The sequence below is a fragment of the Anabrus simplex genome, chromosome 2 (genome assembly GCF_040414725.1).
Source record: "Anabrus simplex isolate iqAnaSimp1 chromosome 2, ASM4041472v1, whole genome shotgun sequence".
Lineage (NCBI taxonomy): Eukaryota > Metazoa > Arthropoda > Insecta > Orthoptera > Tettigoniidae > Anabrus > Anabrus simplex.
Genome location: NC_090266.1, coordinates 639,447,757 through 639,466,129, shown reverse-complemented (window position 1 = coordinate 639,466,129; position 18,373 = coordinate 639,447,757). Strand labels below are relative to the sequence as shown.

General features: G+C 42.4%; 1 protein-coding gene across 2 annotated transcripts in view; it reads left to right on the top strand.

Annotated features, from left to right (window-relative positions):
- ClC-a (chloride channel protein 2) overlaps positions 1-18,373 on the top strand; it is a 625,116-nt gene that overhangs the window by 180,345 nt on the left and 426,398 nt on the right. The window lies entirely within an intron of this gene.

Genomic DNA, 18,373 nt, shown 5'->3' with positions numbered 1-18,373 from the left:
CCTACCAGTTTTATCCCCTTTCTTATGTAATGGCTGAATTATTGCACACCTCCAGTCTTCAGGAATGGTTTCTTCTTCTTCTTCTTCTTTTCTTCCGCTTTTCCCACACCTATGGGGTCGCGGGTGCGAACTGTGCCGCACATGTGGATTTGGCATTGTTTTACGACCGAATGCCCTTCCTGACGCCAATCCTATATAGAGGGATGTAATCACTATTGCGTATTTCTGTGGTGGTTGGTAGTGTAGTGTGTTGTGTGAATATGAAGAGGAAAGTGTTGAGACAAACACAAACACAAACACCCAGTCCACGGGCCGAAAGAATTAATCAGAGGCGATTAAAATCCCCGACCCGGCCGGGAATCGAACCCAGGACCCTCTGAAGCGAAGGCTTCAACGTTGACCTTCAGGAATTGTTTCATTGGTACATATATCTGTAAGAATTTTGTGGATTTTCTGGGCGAGATTTCTGCCACCTAGTTTCCACATGTCGGCAGTTGTACCATCTTCCCCTGGAACTTTGTTGTTCTTTAACTCATGTAATATTTGTCCAACTTCTTCTATTGCTGGAGGTTTCGAAAATGAATTGGTCAGTAGGAGGTTCGCAGTTTAGAGGTCTTTGAAATGATCTGCCAAATGTTCACAGTTTCTTCATTATTTGTTTATAAATAGCAAACCGGTCGTTTAAAACAGAAATTACCCCCTGCGGGTGAGGGACGCAGACGAAGAATACACCCACGGTATCCCCTGCCTGTCGTAAGAGGCGACAAAAAGGGGCGACCAAGGGATGATTGTATTAGAACCATGAAACTACTTGTGATTAGTACCACAACTCGGGGAACAACATGGGTCGCCTTTACTTGCGAATGGTACCACCCTGTTAGGTACACAATAGGTTTGTGGTTAGTAGCAGCAGAGAGTGGTTCACTATGGGTTTCCAATACCCGTGATTAGTACCATTGTGAGAAACAGCACGGGTCTGGGCGCTGCCTGTGATTAGTACCACTATATGCGGAACACAACGGGAATACCAGCGCCGGTAATTAGTACACCTAGGTGAGGAAATCTATGGGTTTGCGTTATCTATGAATGGTGCCATTATGTGAGAAATACCATAGGTCTGCGTTGCCTGTGTGACGTACAATACTTGTGAGTAGTACCATAATGTGTGGAACACCGTGAGTCGACGCTACTTTTGATTAGTACCGCAACATGACGGATACCATGGTTCTACTTAACTAGCAATAAGTACCATTATGAGAGGCGTTGATCTGGATTTTGGACCCCTTTAGAAAACAAGCATCTTCGATTCAGGATTGTGCTTTAGAAGCAGTCTCTTGGTCAGTAATACTATTGTTCATGATAGTTTCTGGGTAGGATCCACTGATTGGTTTAAATTCATATCCATCGATTCATTCTTCATCGCATTTTTTATTCTGGTCAGTGGATGATTTTGAACTTTTCAATTATCATTACATTTCGTACCATTAGGGCCGATGACCTAGATGTTAGGCCCCTTTAAACAACAAGCATCATCATCATCATCATCATCATCATCATCATCATCATCATCATCATCATCATCATCAAAACAGAAATTGGGTGCCTTATAACTCGTCAGATCAAACGTTCTCTAAAAGTTCCTAATATTGTTTTTGTTGCCTTCCTGGTGACGTTTTCGGAATCTGATATCTCCTTCTGGATTTTAATGTAGGCATGTCACTTCTCTGTGGCTTTCCGCGAATTTCAGTCTCGCCATACTTTCATGCGAAGTTCTGACGCCTTATCACAGATATCGTTCCACCAGTTATGGGTTATGGTTACGTTTCCTCGGTGGCATGTTAGTGCCTTTGGCTGCTTTTACAAGTTAGTTTTTAAGTTGTGACCAACTAGTAGCATTCGGAGATATTGACCAAGAAAGAGCTCGAGTTTTACTTCTGAATCTCTGGATCGATTCGTGGGTTTCGCCGTGATCTGTATTTGGGTCTGTTCGGTTGAAACCTCACTTTGATTAGAGGTACGTGGTGATCAGAGTCGGTGATATCCTTCTTGACACTTTACATTCATGATCTAATCATGATTTTTCTTTGTAATACCACATGGTTTATCTGAAATTATTCCAAATGGATGTTCGGATGCGTCCAGGCTGTTTTCTTCTGCGGGCGTGGTAGAAAATAAGCTGACACTGGTTTTTAGATCAAAGGTTTCACAGAAGTTCATTAATCTCTCTCCATTATTATTAGTTCTATTATGGGGAGGTTAGAGTCCTACGGTGGCCCTGTATTTATTTTCTTGGCCGAATTTTGCATTGAAATCTCCCATCGAAAGTTTGACATGATGCTTGGGAACTTGAACAGTTATTTTTTCTAGTAGGTCTCAGAATTCTTTCACTTTTTTGGGTATTTTTGGTCGTAATTATTTGTAGGGGCATGCGCATTGATTAGCCAGTAGGCTTTATTTCCTGATTTGATTGCTAGCACTGGAATTTTCCAGAAGGAGATGTGAAACATAAAACTGAATTTATTATACTCATCCTTACTGCACACCCGATGCCAAATTGCAAAGGTGTATTAAGGACTGGAATTGCTAGTTTACCTTTGTACATTCTGTAGTTTCCTGACTCAACGCGTTTTCATTCGTATGTCTGGTTTCTTTAAGAGCTAGAATTTGTATATTTAGTCTGTCCAACATGTCCGTTAATTGCTTTAATTTGCCAGTTTTGAGAAGCGTATTGATGTTGATGGTGCCAAGAAAATGCGTGCGTTTGGGACGAGGAGATTTAGGAAGCTACGGTACATTTCCACATGATGATGTCGGTTACCCAGAATCCGATCACTGAGAAAAACTAGTGCAATCACTAGGACCTGGGTAGTTTCTTCGTCAGCTGATATTTTCATCGTGCAAAATGTTTGAAGGCAATGGGGAGACCGCCCATTGTCGAAGGTAATGAGCCGTAGAGGTTGCTTGAAGATGTGACCTGGCTGTTCTACGAATACTGCATGTCAGCCGCCACTAATGTGTGTTTGGTCCGTGAGAGCTATTTTATTTCGCTCAAGTCTGCCGGCAAGCCGTTTAGGACCTCCCTATCCGCCACCTGGGACGCTCCACGTGGGAGTATCACCTCTGCCCCCTGCTACAACAGCGTAGCCTTGTTATTAGCGGCACATGGGCAGTAGATGGGACGAAACGTCAGGGCCTATGATACTGGACAAATGACCACACAAAAGTCAGACTCGTTGGCTGAACGGTCAGCGTACTGGCCTTCGGTTCAGAGGGTTCCGGGTTCGATTCCCAGCTGGGTCGGGGATTTTAACCTTAATTGGTTAATTCCAATGGCACGGGGCTGGGGTATGTGTTGTCTTCATCATCATTTCATCCTCATCACGACGCGCAGGTCGCCTACGGGAGTCAAATAGAAAGACCTGCACCTGGTGAGCCGAACCCGTCCTGGGATATCCCGGTACTAAAAGCCATACGACATTTCATTACCACACAAAAATCTTTAAATTTTGAATGTATTCCCTAAATAATTGTTTGGAATTTTCTATCCCTTCTTCAAAACAATAATAATAATTTTAACAACAAAACTTAACGCTGGAATAAATATTACCGGGCGAGTCGACCGTGGGGTTATGGACGGGCAGCTGTGAGCCTGCATCCGGGAGATATTGGGTTCGAACCCAACTGTCGGCAGTCCTGAAGATGGTTCTCATGGTTTCCCATTTTCACACCAGGCAAATGCTGGGGCTGTACCTTAATTAAGGCCACGGCCGTATATTTCCTACTCCTAGCCCTTTCCTGTCCCATCGTCGCCATACGACCTCTCTGTGTCGGTGCGACGCAAATCAAATTCTAAAAAAAGGAATAAATATTTAGAAGATAATATAACATTTAACAGTTCAATCCTTTAAAACTTAACAAAGATCGAGGAGAAGAAACTCCCTGTAGGGCCTGTAAAAAAAACTTTTGGTAAGATAATCTTTGCCATTTCGCACAACCAAGAGACGTGAACTTCCCAAAATTACATTTACACTCCAAAGGGAGATCGAACTTCCTAACTTCATGACCGTGCATGTCAAATATCCACATCAAGATACCTTTAAGTAAACTTAAAAGCTATCAGCTTTTACACTATTTGACACTCGCTGTCCTTATCCGGCAGGGAAGCAACGATACATATTTGGATTTGAAGGATCCAGCAGAAACAGTAGCAGTAGCTCATCCTACACGGCCAATGAATCCTTTATATTGAATGTTAACAGAAAAGGCCGACAACAAAATAGATAGGTATGCTGAACCAACTCAAGCAAACTCGTAACCTGCCTATGATAAAACCTACTGGGGCAGAAGGGCCGATGACACAGGCATGCTACATTTGTGACTAAGACGGGGAAATAAATTAAAGCAAGAAGGAGTGAGTTTACATTTGGAAAAAGCTTAGTCACAAAAATGAAACAGTGAACAAGGAAAATGAGAGTCCACACTCGCATATCCTTAAGACTGAGCACCCACTCGAGTGGTTACACTCGTGGTAAGAAAGCCTAGAAACCTACATTTCACAAAATTTAGGAGAAATAAAAATTGCTTGCATTAAAATTAAAGCAGACGCGGCTCAGCTCTAACCATTACATGCTGGAGGGGAACACTGGTATCTTCCCGTCGCCACACGCATGTAAGTTCACTTCATGGAGTAAATTCTTTAGCCTCCTACCTGTAGCCTTGTGTGAGGAGATCCTCGCCGTCCGTAGCACTGATCGAGATATACATATATAAGGTCCAAGTTCATTCACATTTATAGGGCCGGGCGATGATTGGGTGATTTAATTTGAAATTACAGTAGATGGTAACCTGGAAAAAGACGAATTACGCTAAGAGGTATAATTCTGTACTAAAGAATGTTCATACCAAGCCCCTAGGTGCTAGTCCAAACCAGAAATAGTGACATCCGTTAATAAACTTCAAAATCAAGTGCTCTTCAGAAAGTTCAGCATTCCTGCGCAAGCTACTACTAGTTAAGTACCTTAAACTATGCCTTAGTGACAATACAATTATTATTATTATTATTATTATTATTATTATTATTATTATTATTATTATTATTATTATTATTATTATTATTATTATTATTATTACGCTCCATGTTAGGACCGTTTCTAAGTTTGAGCTTATCACTAACTGTTGTCTTCCGCTCGTACTGTACTTGCTTCCCAGTCCTAGCCCTAGTGTTTACACACTACTCTCGCACACCTCATTGGTAATTAGTTTTACTCGAATTAGATGACCAAAATGTGCCTCACAAATTATTCATCGCGACCATCTCTATGTATCTCTAATTCGAGCTGACACACTCATCACTTTTAATGAGTTAGTCTCTCGTTGCTTCTCTCCCTACTGAAGAACATAACAATAAACCTTGAACCTCTCCACTTCATAAATATACAAATCACTTGATATTCTAAATACCTTTCCCTCTCACTTCGGGTGTATGAGTGGTGTTGCTTGTAAGACGCTCGTCCCTAGTTCTCAAAGCTGCAGGATCAAATCTAAATTGTGCTCGAATGAAATTTATGTCAGTAGATTATCCAGAATATCAAAGAAGCCAGGTTAATATTCCAAGTCTCTGAGGTCTATGTTTATCGTCCCTTCAAAGGACGATATCATGTAGGAATTTTGACCCACATGGGAATTTTTTAACGTGCTGGAAACGTTGAACACCATAAAAGAGGATCCAGGCCCTATCTTATGAACATGCGGAAAACCACTAACGGGACTCCATCGCTAAGGTTGGTTAAGTCATGGCACCAGTATGCGGCACCGCTGCAGCTGAACAGTGTGCCGTATGACCGTACGCAAGATTTCAAATGCTTGTAGCCTATACTTCTACCGATATTTATATTATGCTGTCTTTGGCAGTGTGAAAACCTTATCACCATGCCAAATGGATGTGCTGTGTCCGGGTACAGTAAAATTTTATTGTTTCCTTTATTGGCTTTAGGTACCTGGCCAAACAGCCAGTCAACATTGGAATACAAATTGTAAACAGTAAATATACAATTAGAATACATATATACATATGAATCTTCCACAATATTGTACTTGGATTTCGTAGTTTCAATAGTTCTGAGTTCTGACAGAAAAAAACCACACACACACACACACACACACACACAGAGAGAGAGAGAGAGAGAGAGAGAGAGAGAGAGAGAGAGAGAGAGAGAGAGAGAGAAGAAATTTAAACACTGCAACTGTGGTATGTTTAGTTATTTTTCCGATGTTGTAGCACGACAAACTTTATAGTCTTAAATCGGTATCTTTTTAAGTATATGGGGATTGCATTGAAAGAAAAGTTTTTTTCCCCGCTGTATATTATGAAAATGGCACGAGAAGATGTGGTTGATGTCAGCGCTTGCTTGACGGTCACAGGAACAGTGAGGTGAGTTTCGGCCTCCTATCCTGTAGAGATGGTTTACAAATCTGCCGTGATTGAATCTCATGCGAATAAGAAAAGTGACGTATCGGCGACAAGCACTCCATTTGAAGAACCAAGGTGAGTGAGGAGGGTATGGTTGAACTGCAGCGTATTGTTTTTCCCGTTACCTTTTTGTAAATTCCATTTTTCTTCGATTTGCGTTCGGGAACGCTGCTTGATACATGGCATATAGTCTCGAATTGGCAGTGGTGAATCTAGGCGTTGGCCCAAATGCGTTGCTGCTCTAACGAGCCGGTCAACATATTCGTTGTGTTAGAATCTTTATTGCTAGGTATCCAAAGAAAGTACACCTCAGTTACTGAGGCGTGTAAGTTGTCCAAATCTCTGAGTGATCGGATTTGATGGACCGCTAGTTTGTATGTAGAAAGTGACTGTAGAGTCTGAAAGACACGGAGAGAGTCGGTAATTATGGGAGCTGCTGAAGGTTTATAACTTAAGCTGTATTCTAGAGCTTCGGAAATAGCGACAGCTTCTGCTGTAAAAATAGTCCAGTCATGTGGTAAAGTAATTAACCGAGATTCTCCACTTGTGGGACAATAAAAATCGCATCCCACTGCAGGCGATGAGGGCATTTATGAGCCATCGCCCCCTAAAGGTCTGAAGACCATTGGACCACTGGCTTTGAGTATATTCTACAAAGTAAGACTGAACTAACTCTGGTTACAGGAAGTAAGTCTGTTGTAAGAAGACGTATTGGAATGGAAAACAATAAATAAGAGTACGGAATCTCAAATGCAGCGCAAGACTTGAGGGTTGTTGACGATGGAAGTATGGGGCGTAGGAACTGAAGACGGTTCAGAAGGCATATACTTTTCATCCATTGTGCGTTTCCGTGCTCTCCCATAACAGTTTCTAAGTCAGCCAGACTGCTGAAGATTGGTGGATCATTGTTGTACATCCTGGCCAATACAAATATGTCTTCTGAATAGTGTCGACGTACAGTGAGAGGAGGTTCGGCGGACTCTAATAGCAGCGCACTTGCTGGGGTCGAAGCCATTGCTCCAGTGCAGGTTCTGACACAGCTATATTGTATTCAGTCCAGCTTTCGAAGAGCGATTTTGCTTCAGTTATGATAAAACATACTTCCATAATCCATTTTTGGATCAGATCAAGTGAAGGTGAACACAGGGATTGGCGCCCCGACCATGTTCGGGTAAGAGCACGAAGAATATTCAGAGTTCAGTTTTGGTGTAAGCTCAGATAAATGTCATGAATATGTCAGATGAATGTCATATGTGAGACCTAAAAACCTTGCCTGAGGTTTGACTGAAGTTGTAGGGTGCCAAGCTCAAAGTTAAGGGCGTTTCTCTTAGGCGTTTTCGCGTAAATATCACTGCTTGAGACTTGGACGGCGACAAGGATAAATTATTTTCTACGAGCCAATGTTCTAATTGAGATACAGATGAAGCCATTTGAGCTTGTACAGTTTGTAGAGAGTTTGCACTTACGTCGTCAGAATATTGTAACATTTTAATCCTGGGTAAAAGTATGATTTCTAGATCACTGATGTAAATGGTGTATTGCTGGGGACTAAGCACTGCACCTTGAGGCAGTCCTTGTGAGACTTTGAGTGTGACAAGTAGTTTGTCTTGATAACGCATATATATCCATCTCGTGTGCAGGAGATTGTAAACACCCTTGATGTTCGGATAAGGAAGGCCGAGGTCGATCAGTTTAGACACTAATCTTGAGATATCAACATTGTCGTATGCAGCAGAGATATCTAGAAGAAGGATAAGCATGTAACTGTTCTTAGCAAATGTCTTATATACCTCCATAATTAGTAGTGCATGACTGTGATAGGTACTTGTTCCTTTTCGGAAACCATTCTGATGGTTATGAAATTTCAACCACCATTCGAGTCGAAGTTTAATCATTCTCTCGAGAGTTTTCAGTATTCAGGAAGACAATGCGATAGGACGATATGAGTTCGGATACTTTGGTTCCTTTTCGAATTTGAGGATGGGTATCACAATCTGTGTAAGCCAAGATATCTGAAATTCTTCTTGAGTCCGTATTTCATTTATGGTGCGAAGCAGCCACTGCAGTGCTTGGATTGATACATGGGACAGGATCCGGTGACAAATATTATCAAATTCTGGTGTAGTACTTGAGGACTATTTTATTGCATTTTGCATTTCAGGTAATTATTATTCGGGGTGGTGCTGAACTGAGGTGGTTTTGAATCCCTAAACGGATGAGCTATTTTGTAAAAGAATCCCTCTATGCAAGCTGGTGAGCTTGAATGGGCTCGTGGACTGTGATCTTTGTGGCGGAATGACTTGATTTTTTCCAGACGTCGGAGATGTGGGCATTCCTATGTAATGATTTACAAAATTCCTTCCAACTGTGTTTTTTCTTCCTTTCAAAAATTTTCTTACTTCAGTTGCAGTGCTCAGGCATTGCTGGTACCTCTCCAGGTCACCGTTCCACTGTAAGATTTTAAAGGCCATTTTCAGCGGCGAAAATATTGGTAATCATGTTGCGGATTGCTCTTGGATGAATGATGCTGGATGCTGAAGATTGAAGCTGACGTACCATGAGCATAATAACAATACGCTCGATAATTTGGTCGCTGTTTTAGCAAGATTTGATAGTACCCGTTGGGGTTAGGGAGGGTATGGTTTGTAAGTAATCGGAGGAACAGGTAAATGTGGAGGGATATGAGCCAGGTGAGAAATTGTGGGGAAAATTGGATTTAAAGTGGTGTAAAGGTCGTCTTGACGGGGTTACATGAACTGGCATTTTACGCTGATAGGCGAATGGGTGGTTTGTTGGTTAATTGTTGAATGGGGAGAGTTCTGTTGTGTTATATTCCATAATGCATCTTCCTTCATTGGTGGTTCTGTTGTCACAATTGGTGCCAAAGTTTCATATTGTCTTGGAGTGTTTCTTAGTGTTGACATGTTAGAGTTTACAGAAATTTTGGGCAGAGCGGGAAATTCCACCTCACTTTGATAATTAACTGGTGGGCGTGCCGCTGATTCCACGTACGCTCTGTTATAAATATTAAGCGCAGTCACTTGCGAGATGTTGTTAAAAGCCACAATTTCCCGAACAGAAAACCACCTTTTATATTCTAGGCAGTTATTATCATTAGAAGGATGAGATCCTTTGCAGTGAACACAACATGGAGTAATTAAATCCGAACACTGACTAACGTCACGAGGCCCTGAGCATTGGCTAAAGCGTTGGACTCTTCGGCATTGCAGGCTAGAATGATTGAATCTCAAACAACGTTCACATTATCGCACAGACATCACAATCGGTTGGACTGGGCATCGAGTTCCGAGTAAGTGGCAGTTGTTGTGTACGAAAGTTTAACAGACAAACTGGAATAGACTTTCTCCCCCCGCGAGTAATCTTAGTGAAACACTTTACACGAACAACTGGTAACGGGGTCTCCCGAAATATTTCAGTTGCACTTAGTGTGGGCTCGACATTTTTATTAAACCTTGTCTTTGAATTCCACTAGACGGAATGTGAACTTCTATATTTTGTTTACGAAAAAATTCAGATTCCACTGGCTGATTCGCCACTGCTCCTGAAGTGGTTTCAGTTCGAAAGCTGTTTCGCCCTATGGGTTTTATGTCCAGGATGTTTTGACGGCACACGACCTGCTCGTTAAATAACAGCCTACCAAGCGCCGTTGGATGGAGACTACCCACGTCTTTGTTGACACATTCAACGATAACAACGAAAGGGCCTTGATCATTGTGATTGCACCTATTTTCGCTGCTATTGCGAGATACAAACCTTTGATTAGTGTTTGGCATTTACACATGGGGACAAAGTATATATTTCTCCCACAGCTGTACCAGTAGATATATGAGGCGTCTAGAATCAAAACCGGCCAAGTCACTCAAGGCATATTTTTCAATATGGACGAAAAACCTGTAGAGACAAAGCAATGATGGTCAGAAAAGATTTTTTTCACAGTTATATCCTTAATGGTTTAATATTTAAGTTCCGTTGTTTTGAGAAATCTAACTCATAATTAACCCATCTTTTTTGTTAATTTAAATTTTGACTGGGCCGTTTTTGTTGCAATTTTGTACAATTTCACAAGGTATGAAAGTAAATTTTTCAGTTCACCACTTGGAACAATATCCACGTTACAGCACACAATGACAAAATACGAGCACACCGGAAATAGGATTGCTTTGGCGCCAATAACGGTAAGAAGCCCGCGAATACGTAAATCAGTGTTGCAAACGAACAAAAAACAAAATATAATGACTTCAAGGAATATACATTACAAGGAACGATTTTGCCTACTGATATTATCACATTGTTGCTTAATGTAACAACACAAGATTCCAGACAATAATGCTGTATCATAAAGATTGTCGCTCGTTCCTTGACTTGGCCGGTTTTGAATTCACTGGCTGCATGACTTGGCCGATTCTGTTGCACGACCGAGAATTCAGTGCTCTATAACATGAAGACATGGACGATTTTAAAGCATATTCTTGTTTCACCTGATAGTGCTATACTTCTACTTAATATTTATAACCTTAACTCATATTCGTAAATTTTGTGACTTGGCCGGTTTTGATACTAGACGCCTCATATCAGAACTGTTCATGGTATCACTTGAACCGAAACTGTTTTTGATATCAACGAGCATGTCAGACTCCTGTAGGACGGTGTTCACTTCCAATAGAAAGCATTATTTTTGCACTGAGGATTGAATTCACTAAAAAAGTCAGAATTACCTGGCTTGTTGAATGGCTGGCTTTGCTGAATCAGTGGGCATTGACACTTGACGTCTCTGTAGTAATGCGGCAATTGCTCCTTTCATCTCTGTGCGATAGGGTGTTGACAGATTGTTGAGTCGACAGAAGTTTATGTGAATTTTGAGGACTTTTGACACTTAAAGTCTGGGGTCATCGGTGGAGTGTTGCCGTAGCATTTTTGTGAGGCAACGTTAATTACTTGACCCGTGTCAGGTGATGTACTCACAAAAACACACACAAACGAAATTTTCGAACTGCTATTACTCTTATTTTGAGACAAGAGGAAAAGAAAACACATTCAACTTATTAGCGGCAGATAAGTCAATTCTAACAGTCCATAGACCTATTACACACGCAAACACAGTACTCGATGTGAACGCGACCACGCCTCACAGTAAACTGTATAGTGAAATTAGAAGAATAAGTAGTTCTCGAATTCCTAAGGATCATGATGAGTCAATCAACAAATCAATCTGCCATCAGTGATCTGCAATTAGAACTGTCGCCCATGTGGCAGATTCTCTATCACTGTTCGCGTAGTCTTTTCTTAACCCTTTCACAGGCTGTGGGAAGTATACTTACCACCTGTGAAGCTGCCTGATATCTACTGGCATTATTGGAACTACGAGAGGCAGTGAAGGGGAAGTGACTGGCATCTACTGGTGCATTACTTGAACTGGACAGGAAGTGATTTACTTTGAAATTGAACTTGTAGTGACAAGTCATGTTTGTGGTAGAAGGTCTCGAAGCAAAGCAAATACTGTTAGTTTTTTTAGTAACTTGCAATGAAATGATAGGTTGAGTTGACCACTTCGGTCAGCTTCGAGAAAGGTACGAGATAGGTAGACGATCACTAAAGTGGTGGCATAGACTTTTGTACTTTCCTATTGATTTAGTAATAGTCAATACCTACATACGTGGAAGACAAACGGACGGGAGAACATTTATTAAGACAAACTAATTTTCGCCTGAGTCTTGCAAGACAACTCATTGCTGATCGGAAAGGACGTCCTCTAACTTTCCTAGGCAATAAGATACAAGTGCGCCTATCGAGAGTTGGGGATCAGGCTACTTACAGTCGCTGCCGTTAATGCTTCACTGAAGAGTTTGACAAGAGAACAACATATGTTTGCACTACCTGTGATTCCACTCTGTGTGAATCCATGTTTTAGGAAGTTTCATGGAAAGCAAGACACATACCCTAGCAAATTTTTCACTGTGCTAAGAGAATTGTATTTCATCTTCTATTGTTTTGTAACAGAATGTATTTGACCCTCACACAGTCTAACTGTGGAATATTTGAGTTTTATACAATTTTCAGTCTATTTTATTAGCCTTTGAATAAAATAAGCTATTACTTTAGTGTGATTCAAAATGGGCTATGCGAAGAATACTTCCTACCATATTATTGGGGTAACAAAAATAAAAATGTGTGTTCAAAAATATTACTCTTTACTTACTTTCCCATTCCCTGACCAGAAACTTTTAAAAAATCTGTTGCACTGCACCAGGAATGGCACGTGAAAGAGAATGTTTTCAAAGAAGTTGGACATTTGTGGAACGTTCTCCTTGATAAGTTATACCAATCCCTCTCTCCTCGTCCTATAAATGAATATTTTTCCCAATTTGTCCTCTTGAATTCCTACTTGTATTCGTCTACTAATGTCATTCCACGCCATCGCTTCAACTGGCACCTCGGAACATACCACTTAGACGAGAAACTAGTCCCCTTACTCCAAAGTTACCCCAGCCCAAAGTTTGCAAAATTTTCGTGACACTACTGTTTGTCGGAAATCACCCAGAACAAATCGTGCAGCTTTTCTTCGGATCTTTCCCAGTTCTCGTATCAAGTAGTCCTGGTATGGATTGCATACAATGGAACCATACTCTGATAGGGGTCTTACTAGAGATCTATATGCCCTCTCTTTTACATCCATACTACAACTGCTAAATACCCTAGTAACCATGATGGGCCGATGATCTTCGATGTTAGGTCCCTTTAAACAACAAACATCATCAACTAACCATGATCAGAATCTTTCTTGACAACCTCGTTAATGTGATTACCCAATGAAGATCCTTCCTTATATTAACACCTAAGTACATGAGGTAGTATCACTCCATTAACATAGTAATAATAACTAAGAGGAAGTTTCCTCTTCGTGAAACTTAAAACTTGACTATTCAACCAGTTTACCATCACACCATTGTCTGCCATACATCTACATACTTAGCTGCCATCGCATGTTGTTATCGTCCAATGGGGCATACATTGCCCTACCTGTGGTCTACGAAGCTTGGAACATGTACGACGTAACTTACCTTCTATACTCTATACACTATATCATACTCAGATACTGCCCTGTGGGACCCCCTCTTGTTCATTACAGGATCAGATGAACACTTCACCTGCACTCATTCTGAGTTCTGTTTTCTAAAAATGTAGCCTCCCATTCAACCACTCTTTTGTTTATTCCAATAGCCCGTATCTTCATCAGTAATCTCCCATGATCTAGTCTATCGAATGCCTTAGATAGGGCATTAGTGATACAGTTCATTTGACCTCCTGAATCTAAAATGTCTGCTATATCCTGCTGCAATCCTACAAGTTTAGCATCACTGGAATAACATTTCCTAAACCCGTACTCCCTTTTATCAAACCAGTTAGTAATTTCGCAACCGTGTCTAATATAATCAGAAATAATGTTTTCCCAGAGCTAACAACCAACGCATGTCAAGCTGACTGGCCTGTAATTATCCCTTTTATGTTTATCACACTTCTCGTTATATCGGGTGGTCCGCCGGCCCCTTGCGATCCAGTCTTATGCATCCCTTCACATTGAATGCAATTTTGAAAGACATCGGTCCCTCTCCCTAAACCGGGGTAATATAACAAGATGTGTGTTTACGGGCTAGAAGACAGCAGGAATCATGGGTACCTCGAATGAACCCGTAAAACGAGTACAGATACGCAGAACACATACTTTGAATCAGGAGGTGGACACACAGACCGGGATCACGGTACTATATAGGCCGGGAAGTGGGTGCCGGAGGTCAAGTGTCGCAGTAGCTCACATGGCAAGCGGGCGGGGAGATATGTGATAGTGGACAGTGTTCGAGGTAGGAGGTTCGAATCCCACATAAGAATTTATTTCAACAGCTAGTTTCCTGGGATTTGGTAAGGTTGCATAATTGATAGCTTCCAGGGACTGATTTCTTTATTTGACTCTGTAAAAGACCGTATGTATCGTTGCATTGGGTATGGTGCTGGGTTGGACGAGGATGAGGAGATGATGGACTGTGGCCAGTTAGCTACATCGTACATGTTCCAAGTTTCGTAGACCACAGGTAGGGCAATGTATGCCCCATTGGACGATAACAACATACGATGGCAGGTAAGTATGTAGCTGCGCGCACTCCCCCCCTTCGAAGCAATTCAGAACACAGTTTATTCACTGCCTCGAGATGTATTCCAGCGACGAGTATGCGGATATGTTACTTATCTATGGAGAAGCTAGACAGAATGCATATCAGGTCGAACGCCTGTACCACGAACGCTATCCGATAGACGACAACCGACGGGCATGTCATTTCGGAGTGTGGAAAGACGCCTGCGGGATACTGCATCCCTGGGAAGGGCACGGCCTGTTCGAGATCATCCCGTGACGTCTGCTGACAATGAAGAGGTCGTGTTTGACGCTATCCGGCGTAACCCTCACACTAGCACACAGGCCATTGCACAGGAGACGAACATCAGCCGAGCGTCTGTTATGCGGATATTGCATACCCACCGGTTTCACCCGTACCATCTGCACTTACACCAGGAGCTCCATCGTCATGATTTTGATGCCCGGGTGGCGTTCTGTCAACGGATCCTACAGCATCTGGACACTGATCCTTCTTTTCTAGCGACTCTCGTATTTACGGAAGAAGCACGATTCCACAACAATGGATCAGTTAATCGCCATAATATGCATTACTGGAGTGTGGATAATCCCCATTGGGTGCGACAGACAGTTTTCAGGTACAGTGGGGCGTGAATGCATGGTGTGGAATCATAGGTGATCACCTCATCGGTCCCCATTTCTTTGAGGGCCATCCGACCAGTCAACGCTATCTGCGGTTTCTCCAAGATGAACTACTACCTTTTTTGGAACATGTGCCAATCCTTGACCGCTGCAGAATGTGGTTTCAACATGACGTAGCTCCACCGCACGCGGCGGTGGTCGTCCGGAACCATCTCTATGCGACGTACATATACGTATACTGACTGCAGCGTACTGGCCTTCGGTTCAGAGGGTCTCGGGTTCGATTCCCGGCCGGGTCAGGGATTTTAACTTTCATTGGTTAATTCCAGTGGCTCGGGGGCTGGGTGTTTGTGCTGTCCTCAACATTCTTGCAACTCACACACCACACACAACACTATCCTCCACCACAATAACACGCAGTTACCTACACATGGCAAATGCCGCCCACCCTCGTCGGAGGGGTCTGCCTTACAAGGGCTGAATGCGGCTAGAAATAGCCACACGAAATTAAATTAAAATACAAACTGTGAAAATTAACTTAGCCGGGCTGAGTGGCTCAAACGGTTGAGGCGCTGGCCTTCTGGACCTAACTTGGCAGGTTCGATCCTGGCTCAGTCCGGTGGTATTTCAAGGTGCTGAAATACGTCAGGCTCGTGTCGGTAGATTTACTGGCACGTAAAAGAACTCCTGCAGGACTAAATTACGGCACCTCGGCATTTCCAAAAACCGTAAGAATGTAGTTAGTGGCATTTACAGCAATATTATTATTATTATTATTATTATTATTATTATTATTATTATTATTATTATTATTATTATTATTATTATTATTAACTCAATATATTTCATTTTTGCAGTGCGTTTCACATGGCACAAACGCGAAAACTTACAGGAATTAATGCTTTGCATTTCTCTTTCCCAGAGCCCCGCTTGTCCACTCCTCTCCCCTACATGTGCATAGTCACGCAATGCACACTACTGTAATGCTTACCAACTGGACAGCACATGTAAACAGCTGATACCGTGAGATCCTTTGTCACGCGCTCATGTCTGTACTCCGTTCACTAGTAAAGATTCTGATCATTTCTGTGTATCGCATGCAGTTTCCTTGGGAATTTCGAATGCTAATATTAACACTCTTTACCGTTAACGTTCTGTTGCAAATTCAGTGCAGCACGTGGCAGGACATAAGAGATATAAACCTGCCATCTCTGGCGATTAATGAAACAGTTTAGGAACAAAATGGACGACAGATCCTGTCTTATATTGCTGAGTTTATTATGCCCATACATTTTTCGTAACTCATTTTCAGGCACCCTGTATAAAGCAGATGCAGAGACGTCTGTTTGTCTGGATGATAGGAATGGTACATTGCTGTGCAATAACAGCATGGGTACAAGCTTGAAAGACGAAGGGATAAAAGCCAGCAATACACCAGAGCATATCTGATGAAACTGTTTTGGATGTGCAGAATGCGAGCTATAGAGTATGAAACTACGCTATGAAACTGCCTCACAACAATTGAGGTACTTAAAACAAGCGCTGGCTAGAGAAACACGATTCAATACTTGTGAGTAGTACCATAATGTGTGGAACACCGTGAGTCTTCGCTCCTTTTGATTAGTACCCCAACATGACACATACCATGGTTCTACTTTACCAGCGATAAGTACCATTATGAGGGGCCTTTGACCTGGATTTTGGACCCCTTTAGACATCAAGCATCCTCGATTCAGGATTGTGCTTTAGAAGTGGTCCCTTGGTTGGTAATACTATTATTTATGATAGTTTTTGAGTCGGATCCACTGATTGTTTTAAATTCATGTCCATCCATTCGTTTTTCATAGCATTTTTTATTTTGGTCAGTGGGTGATTTTGAACTTTTACTTTGTCATTTCATTTCGTACCATCAGGGACCGATGACCTCGATGTTAGGCCCATTTAAATAACAAGCATCATCATCATCATCATCAGAAACACGATAATCCATCTCACATCATGGAAAAAATCCAAAGTACAACTGGACGAATTTTTAGAAATCCTTTCAAACTACGAGGATTGGGGGAAAATGAATAGCACTGAAATATCGTAACACACTAATTCATTACGGTAGTATACAGGGCAATACGACCTTCCCGGTGCAAAAGAATGACAACACAGTACACATAAAGTTGACATGACAAACATGGGCCTAAAAACCCTCAAAGTAGTCCCCTGCTACTGACACCACACGCTGCCAACGATATGGGAGGGGCTGAATACCATCTGCCACAGCATTTGCCGCACCATGTGTGAATCGGGTCACCTGTTGGCGCACAGCATTAGCAATGCCCTCTCGTGTTGCAAACCGCCTACCACGTAGTGGTTCCTTAATCTTTCGAATGAGATCAAAGTCACAGCGTGAAATGTCGGGAGAGTACGGTGGGTGCTCCAATTCTTCCCATCCCCAACGTCGCAGTAGCTGCCCTACACACTGTCCTTTATGTGGTTTTGCATTGTCGTACAGGATTATTGCACTGTCCACAAGATCCGGACGTTTCTCCCGAACGCCACGTTGTACCTGTCGCACCAGGAAGTCCGTGTAGTACTGTGCGGTCACTGTTCTGCCATGTGGAACAAAGTGGCAAACAATGACACCCTGACGTCGTACGCGACGATTACCATCAACTTGACTGGGGAAGGATTCTGACGGACCTTCTGCCTCCTTGGTGATCCAGCATGTCGCCACTCCGCGGACTAACGTTTCAGTTCTGGTTCGTATGCCCTGGCCCAAAATTCATCGATGGCGATTATTCGTGACAAGAATTGATCGCCGTCCTGTTGCCAGCGTGCAAGGTGGTCGGAGCATATTGCATAGCGCACCCACCTTTGAACTTCCGTCAGTATATGCGGTACCCACCGCTATGCGATTTTGCGCAGTTGCAGCTCATTACGCAATATCCTGTGGACGGTGCGTTTCTCGATGCCACTTACCCTCTCTAACTCCAGTAGCGTCCATAGTCTGTCTTCATCCAAGAGCTGCTCGATGACGGCACGTGCCACGTCGGTCCGCACACTGACAGGTCGTCCCGAACGTTGCTCATCACTGGTTGACACACGTCCTTGCTGAAACTTTCCTA